Source organism: Dreissena polymorpha, chromosome 4 (genome assembly GCF_020536995.1).
Source record: "Dreissena polymorpha isolate Duluth1 chromosome 4, UMN_Dpol_1.0, whole genome shotgun sequence".
NCBI classification, from domain to species: Eukaryota; Metazoa; Mollusca; class Bivalvia; order Myida; family Dreissenidae; genus Dreissena; species Dreissena polymorpha.
In genome coordinates, this window is record NC_068358.1 from 47,363,124 (window position 1) to 47,372,039 (window position 8,916).

Below are 8,916 nucleotides of genomic sequence, written 5' to 3' on the forward strand. Positions count from 1 at the left end.
GGCACAAATTATTTTACCATTTGAAGACCCTACATAAAAATGCTGATTTTTTTCTTACTTGGTACCTGGCGACACACATTTTCAATTCTATTTCATTAAATTTGGCATATATATTAATAAAAATGGCATTGTATGAACATGTCGTCATAGTAAAAGCAACATTGAAGCCTAATATGCATTCATCTATTATTATTTGGGCACAAATAATTTTACTGTGTGAAGACCCTACATAAAAATGCTGATTTTTTTCTTACTTGGTACCTGGCGACACATTTTCAAGTCTATTTCATTAAATTTGGCATAGATATTTAAAAAAAATGGTATTGTATGAACCATTAGTCATAGTATAAGCAACATTGAAGCCTAATATGCATTCATCTATTATTATTTGGGCACAAATAATTTTACTGTGTGAAGACCCTACATAAAACTGCTGATTTTTTTCTTACTTGGTACCTGGCGACACACTTTTTCAAGTCTATTTCATTAGATTTTGCATAGATATTTTAAAAAATGGCATCGTATGAACCAGTAGTCATAGTATAAGCAACAATGAAGCCTAATATGCATTCATCTATTATTATTTGGGCACAAATAATTTTACCATGTGAAGACCCTACATAAAAATGCTGATTTTTTTCTTACTTGGTACCTGGCGACACACATTTTCCATTCTATTTCATTAAATTTGGCATAAATATTAATAAAAATGGCATTGTATGAACATGTCGTCATAGTAAAAGCAACATTGAAGCCTAATATGCATTCATCTATTATTACATGTATTTGGGAACAAATAATTTTACCGTGTGAAGACCCTACATAAAAATGCTGATTTTTTTCTTACTTTGTACCTGGCGACACACATTTTCAAGTCTATTTCATTAAATTTGGCATAGATATTTAAAAAAAATGGTATCGTATGAATCATTAGTCATAGTATAACCAACATTGAAGCCTCATATGCATTCATCTATTATTATTTGGGCACAAATAATTTTACTGTGTGTAGACCCTACATAAAAATGCTGATTTTTTTCTTACTTGGTACCTGGCGACACACATTTTCAAGTCTATTTCATTAAATTTGGCATAGATATTTATAAAATTGGCATCGTATGAACCAGTAGTCATAGTATAAGCAACATTGAAGCCTAATATGCATTCATCTATTATTACTTGGGCACAAATAATTTTACTGTGTGAAGACCCTACATAAAAATGCTGATTTTTTTCTTACTTGGTACCTGGCGACACACATTTTCAAGCCTTTTTCATTAAATTTGGCATAGATATTTTTTTTAAATGGCATCGTATGAACCAGTAGTCATAGTATAAGCAACATTGAAGCCTAGTATGCATTCATCTACATGTATTATTATTTGGGCACAAACAATTTTACCGTGTAAAGATCCTACATAAAAATGCTGATTTTTTTCTTATTTGGTACCTGGCGACACACATTTTCAAGTCTATTTCATTAAATTTGGCATAGATATTTATAAAAATGGCATCGTATGAACCAGTAGTCCTAGTATAAGCAACATTGAAGCCTAATATGCATTCATCTATTATTATTTGTGCACAAATAATTTAACCGTGTGAAGACCCTAGATAAAAATGATGATTTTTTTCTTACTTGGTACCTAGCGACACACATTTTCAAGTCTATTTCATTAAATTTGGCATAGATATTTATAAAATTTGCATCGTATGGACCAGTAGTCATAGTATAAGCAACATTGAAGCCTAATATGCATTCATCTATTATTATTTTGGGCACAAATAATTTTACTGTGTGAAGACCCTACATAAAAATGCTGATTTTTTTCTTACTTGGTATCTTGCGACACACATTTTCAAGTCTTTTTCATTAAATTTGGCATATACATGTATATTAATAAAAATGGCATTGTATGAACATGTCGTCATAGTATAAGCAGAGAAGCATAATACGCATTCATCTATTATAATTTGGGCTCATACAATTTTACCGTGTTAGCACCATATATCAAGTTGCAGATTTTTTAAATATTCTCCACATACCCAAAGGCATTTATATTAATATCTCAGAAAAATCGACCTATATATTAATACACATGGCATCTAAAGAACATTTTATCATAGTTTAACATGGTTCCCAGCCAACCTGGAAATCAGGGAAAACCTGGAAAAAGACTTTCACTTTTTCCAGTCAGGGAAAAGTCTGGGAATTTGGGAAAAGTTCCTGAAATCAGGGAAAAATCAGGGAAATTTGTTTGGGCAGACTTTCCCAACATGTCTCGAGAAGTCCATACAATTAAAACAGCAAATTATTTCCTCTGCGTGGCTATGGTGACTTTGTAGTATACATGTAGCTTTAAAAATAAGTTATGTCTGCAACTGCTATTTATTCAGGGTGTCTAAAACAAGAAATAGGTCGACATTATGATCCTGGACGTTTTATTTTCCATCAGGGAAAAATCAGGGAATTTTGTTCATACAAAAAGCTGGGAACCCTGTAATAAAGCAATCTAGAGGCATGAAATGCATTTTTCTATTACGATATGTCCACAAATTATTTCACTAAGTGATGACCCAGCTTGAATATGAGGATTTGTTGAATATTTCATGCTAACCAACATACATTTTTCGTAAGTCGTATATCAGGATTCAATACCTATATGATACCTTAGTGAAAATGGCATCGGAAGAACATTTGTTCATTGTACTAGATGGAATGAAACATTATATCTATCCATCTTATAGTGTATTGCAGTTTCAGTAATATTCTGTCTATAAATGATTTCAACATGATATAATTATAAATCATTGCTAGCAAATGTGTATATATGAAACAAAAATTAAAAAATAGACGGTTAATTTTTCCCCTATTTATGTATATATATATATGTATACATCTTTTGTTGTAAACAGTTATGTGACATGTGTCAGAAACGACCAGTACAAATATATGGACAGAATGATTTTTTCAATTACCGGTATTTGGGTGTATGTTGGCTCTACTTCACAAGATACAGTCATTGTAGTTTAATTGAAAAACACATCTTACAATGTGAGATGAGTTCTGGGTTCAAGCCCCAGCAGTGGCCTATCATTTGTGATATACAGAGCCATTATGATTAAATATACACAGTTATCTTTTTAAACAATACAATTAAATATAAGGAATAATGTTAAAGGGGCATTGCTGCTTAGCCATTTTTGGGATTATACTGTGATTTTTGGCCAATTTGACACTGAATAACAGGGTTTATATACATCCCAAGCATAAATGCTTCCAAATTTGTAAAAAAAACAAGTCGAAGTGTGCAGAATATTAAAAATTTGCAACTTTCTGATGTCTAAAGGTCATTAAATGCCACTTAAAGTTTACATTTTTTGTACAAAATGACCCATTTTGTGCTGTCCATTATTGGTTAATGTTTTACGCTGTCAGGTCCAAAAACGCTCATTCTGTAGCTTGTTTGGACTATAATCTATAATAATGCCAAGTTTCAGCAGATTCGGCCCAGTGGTTCTGATTTTATACGCCGTGCCTAGTTTTTATTAGTCCACTACCGGTTTCACCGGAGGGGACTTATGGTTTGTGCTCTGTGTGTCCGTCAGTCAGTCAGTCAGTCAGTCTGTCACACTTTTCTGAATCATGCGATAACTTTAAAAGTTCTTAATATTTTTTCATGAAACTTGAAACATGGATAGATGGCAATAAGGACATTATGCACGTGATTTCATTTTGTTCCTACGTCAAAAATTCTGGTTTCTCTGGCAATAAATAAAAACAATAAAAAAAAATCTGACAATGGTGGAGCCGGTAGGGGACAAATTTGCTTGACAATAGTCTTGTTGAGTATTACTCACTGACTTATGCATATGCGCTCGGCTGTTTTCGGAGAATACCTGAGGTCATAGCCAGCTCATCGTGTCGTGTCGTGTCTTTTCGCCGTCCGACGTACGCCATGCTAAAACCTTAACATTGACCCATTGTACCCACAATTTTCGTACCCACATTTTTTTTCGTAACCAAAATTTTCGTACCCACATTTGCTGAGTACCCAAAATTTGTGTTCCCACATTTTCTTACCCAAAATTTTCGAACCCACATTTTTTTAGTTCCCACTCATTCCATCCCGCGAAACCCTTAAGGTGTCGCAACTCTAGTAAGCAAGTTATTTATTATTTTACAAACTGTAACGCTTTTAAAACCGAAAGTAGGATATCTAGACGTAAACGTCCATTTCGACACACGCAATTATTTTTATGTTTTAAAGCGCAAAAAAAGACGGATTTCTACCTTGTAACCACCATATATATTCTAATTGGAATAGATAAAATATGTTTCTTATTGATACTTGTGAATGCTAACCCGAGAAATAGAGGTTCAGCAAAATTATACTTAAGAACCACTGTGCAGGGTTAGTTTTGAAGTACAGGGGGAGATTGAAAAAAAATCATGTGCTGAGAATATTTATCCAAAGCTAGCTACCAATATGTCCACCTCCATTTGATGAGATCTTTTATAAATAATTTTTTACATTTATGACCTCACGGACATGCTTCATTGACGAATCAGGAAGTGCATATGCTGTCCATTCATGATATGGGTCTGCATTGAATTGAGTGGAGACGCGCATGATTAAATCGATTAAAGTTATATTGTACAACAATAATAATGTCAATTCGTAGCAACGACAAAATCGATCTAGTGTATGTGATATTTTTATAATCCGTGACGAATTAGTAATTAACGGCTTAAAGAACCAAACTTAACCCAGCTGCTTTGGACGAACAATGTGCTAGCCTATTGCAAGCTCCACGCTTAAAGCAACATCCAAAATGGACTGATACTATAATTAGTACTATCGATTATACTGTATAGATAAGACTTTAAACAAATAGTGGAAAGCAAGTTAAATTACGGTTAGTCATGTTAAATTTGAAGTTGAATTTGTTGGCAAGTTTCATTTTAATTTTTATAATTATGTCAGAGTAAACAAGTATGCATATATGTTAATTGTTTATAATTTTCTAAAATTTTGTAAAAGATTTCCCAATCTACCTATGTGGGAAGATCAATGTTGCATTTACGTGTAATATGCAGATAAACATAGTGACACATATCACATGTTTACAATAAGTGTGTGCAAGATGTTAATGATGTATCATAATTGTAACTGTATTAAGGCTAAATAACATAATTCGATATTTTAAGCTATACAATCTCGAAACAAAAATTCTTTTTCTGTGAAATGTTTGGTTGTGGAAGCAGAGAAAACACACGTTGTATATACTTCGTCATTTCTTTGCTATGCAACTTGCATATATTCACCATAAAAAAGTCTTTTTAAACATCATATTGTTCTGCTTGGTAAGTTCCCATTGATGATGGTTACACTTGATTATATCTATAACCTCCTGTTCTTTATGTAAATGCAAGTTATCATAATACTTTTACTCACAGTTTGGTTAATAGTGAGCAAAACGTTATGTGTGGAAAACTAAGTTCATATACGAAAGCTGTAAACTTTATGTAACAAACCAGTTATTTATAATTGATTTGAATTGGTCACAAACGTGTTTTGCTATAAGTACTTTAATAAGCAAACACATATATGCAAAGGCTGACTTTTTAAAACGATATTTCAACAGGTAATTATAGGCATATGTAACAGTAAATTATAATATAAATGAATACACAATCCCGTAACGCATACTATTAGTTTGGTCCATATATGAAAACATTTTTAAAAACAACAACACTAGAGAATTGTTTGTATGTAAATATATATGTGCAGGTTTTTAATGCAAGCATTATATATGAATTATATATGGGTATTTTTTTAAGATACGTTTGTATTCTTTCGAAACACTTCCATTTAGCGGACACCCGATTTTTTAAATGTAGTTTATGTACCAAATTATCAAATGTGCGTATAAGGATAAGCCTACATACGGACAAATCACCATCACAATATTCATGGCGGTTGTTTGAATTAGTATGTATTCGTGAACTAAAGTAAACAAAACCCCTGACTCTTGATGACGATCAAACTCTCTCGCATGTTTACAAAAAACATTTATTTACTGCGATGTGTATTTAAAAGCTTGACAACTGATAACATTTCGTAATAGCCCGCCGAATTGCGCTGAGCGAAATAAACTGCAAAATGATATACCATTAGAGATAGGAATGAACGTGCTCGCGATCGCCATCGTGGCTATCCGGTCAGCGCAGTGGTAAAAGAGCTTCTTACCTAGGCAGGCCGGTTTCAATCATGTTCCCGGAAGCATGTTATTTTGCTTGGTGGTTACCGTTCCATACCATGACCATGCCTTTTTATTACTCCGGCTTCCCACTACAACACAATATCACAACAAAATTAAATACATTTTAGTAAAAATAAAATAGCTGTGAATTGCAGCTAACATTCAATTCTCGTCCCACCGTATATTAGTCTAGAAAAGTTCATTCGGTAAGATGATTTGTGCCCACTTTGTGTACTCACATAATGCAGCCTCAGGCGCAAAAGGACAGCACGCACTTCGAAACACACACACATGCAAGTATTTGAAATCCTCTTTGATACAAAACAATCCAACATTCTAATAACTTTTGGCTGTACTTTGCATTTGCTAATTTGACTTTCCTTTTACAATGATTTATTTGTTAAAATATGAATTAGTTTAATTGAACGAATTATGTTAAAAGCTAAAGCGAATAGAAAATATTAGGACGATAATGCATCTTTATGTGTACACCTTTTTTGTAGTGTTACAATTAAAACGCTCTATTCACGCAAACCAACACGAATACTATTATTTTTTATGTAAGTTACATTGTTGAATGTAAGTGAATGATTACAATTAATTTTAAATGTACAACATGCAAAACACCAGATCTAGATGAGTTTTTTTTTATAAACAAGGAGCCTAGATTCAACTCATGTTCTTATTTCTCATACGTAGCATCGTATTCAGCACATGCCTGTTCAATATTTCAACTATACAAAAAGCTAATAAAGCGCAGTTGCAGACATTAATTCATCGTTTTATACATTATGTACTGTGGATATAATAAATATGTCTACGCAATGTTGGGTTGGAATTGTTTCATGATTAAGATCAACATCGCTCAGTGTATAATTGTTCAACTGAACTCAAAACCAAACTTCCTAATCGAAACGCTTTTAATAGTATCTGTATAATCTCTTTTTGTATGACAACTTTAACATCTGAAACACTGGTAAAAATAGTATAAAACAAAAATGTCCTGCTTCTTTTACTACATCGTTTCTGCTTAGCGTAAATGTGTTTCATATTTCAGGTTCATATTGTGGTTCTGCTTTGGAGTGTCGAATTACTTAACAATGTGTTATCTTATTCGTATACATGTAAACCCGGAATATTATATAAATGTCACAAATGTGTGGTATCAGGTTGTAAACGAGGACTATAATACATTGTTTGTTTTTGTTTTTTATTTTAAAGCTTTGAGTATTTAAAAGTACACAACTGTATTTCCGAAACAATATGTCACATATCAGGTTGTATTAAAAATAATTTCTCAGTTTCTAACTATCGATGTTTAGGGACAAGTAAACACGTGTTTTGGGTTTGCGTTGTTGAATGAATTGAATTTACCATGGCTAGACGGTGGCCCCATCAGTTTTAGGTGTCGCAGTGTTGTATGTATTTTGCTAAGGGATCGCGGCGTAAAATGCAACAAAATCGGTATCGGCATACATTATGTTGCATTCATGTTATTAATTTATTCGTCATTCGTTTATTATCTTCATTTTAATAGCTACGTTGATCTCTTTGCCCCATTATTTTTCATTTAAGTACCGCGTTCCCCATGTTTTTGTAAAAAACAAACGTAGTTTACATACTGAAACCTCGGGCATTATCGACACGAAACAATAGCAGGTTCAATTTGTTGTGTACGTAAAACTCAAAAGATAAAACAAACGTCGCACATCAGCAATACAAGAATATGGTAGCAATTTGAGCAACAAATTATTTAGTATAATGACGAAATGTGTTCGGACACTTCTATTTTTGTGGTAATGTTTCCACAAGTCTAACAGCAAAAGTTGTATTTACCAATTAACAGCGTTGAATTATACGTGTTGATGTGTGTTATTACTAGGAATATGTCGTATCAAAAGTAAGAAGTGTGTCATAAAGCTATATTTGAAAGTGTTATATTGAAAATTGTCTTTATCTTGAGGAGAATCCCATTCCAGGTCCAATATGTAATACATATACAATATACAATATCAATGCAGAATAAATAGTACAGACATGGTAAAGTACACAATCAACAGAGCATACAGCAATAAGTAATTTACGTTCACATTCATAACTATTAAGATAACAGTGAAATATTACATAGATAGAAATCGTAAATAAAAGCTAGGTGTATAAATAATAGTTAATATATATATATATAGGTAGTAAATGCCTTGTTTTCTTTCATCAACCTCTCTATTTGGCAATATTATATACGCTGGTACTGCATGTTGATTTTAGAAAAGAAATCGAAAGGTATAAGCGTATACCTGTGAAAATTTTTTATATTTTGAGCTCTTGATAGATTGGGAAAACAATTACAAGATGATATTCTGTATCGAAAATCTGTATATCTTTTCAAGAACGTTGTGCAAATATTGCTTTTATTTTGCTTCATTTTTAATACGATAATATATGTTTAGTTGAGATGATAAAGAAACGTTCAAGTTTCGGATTTCTAATTACGTATAATTGTATTATTGAAAATGTGTACACAACTGAAGTAGCCTCTCGTCAGACAGAAAGACCGACATATAATTTATTCAGACTTATACCAATGTTCAAAAGCTTTATGCTTAAATACACACAGTATTCTCAGACACCTAACTAGGCATAACAACATAA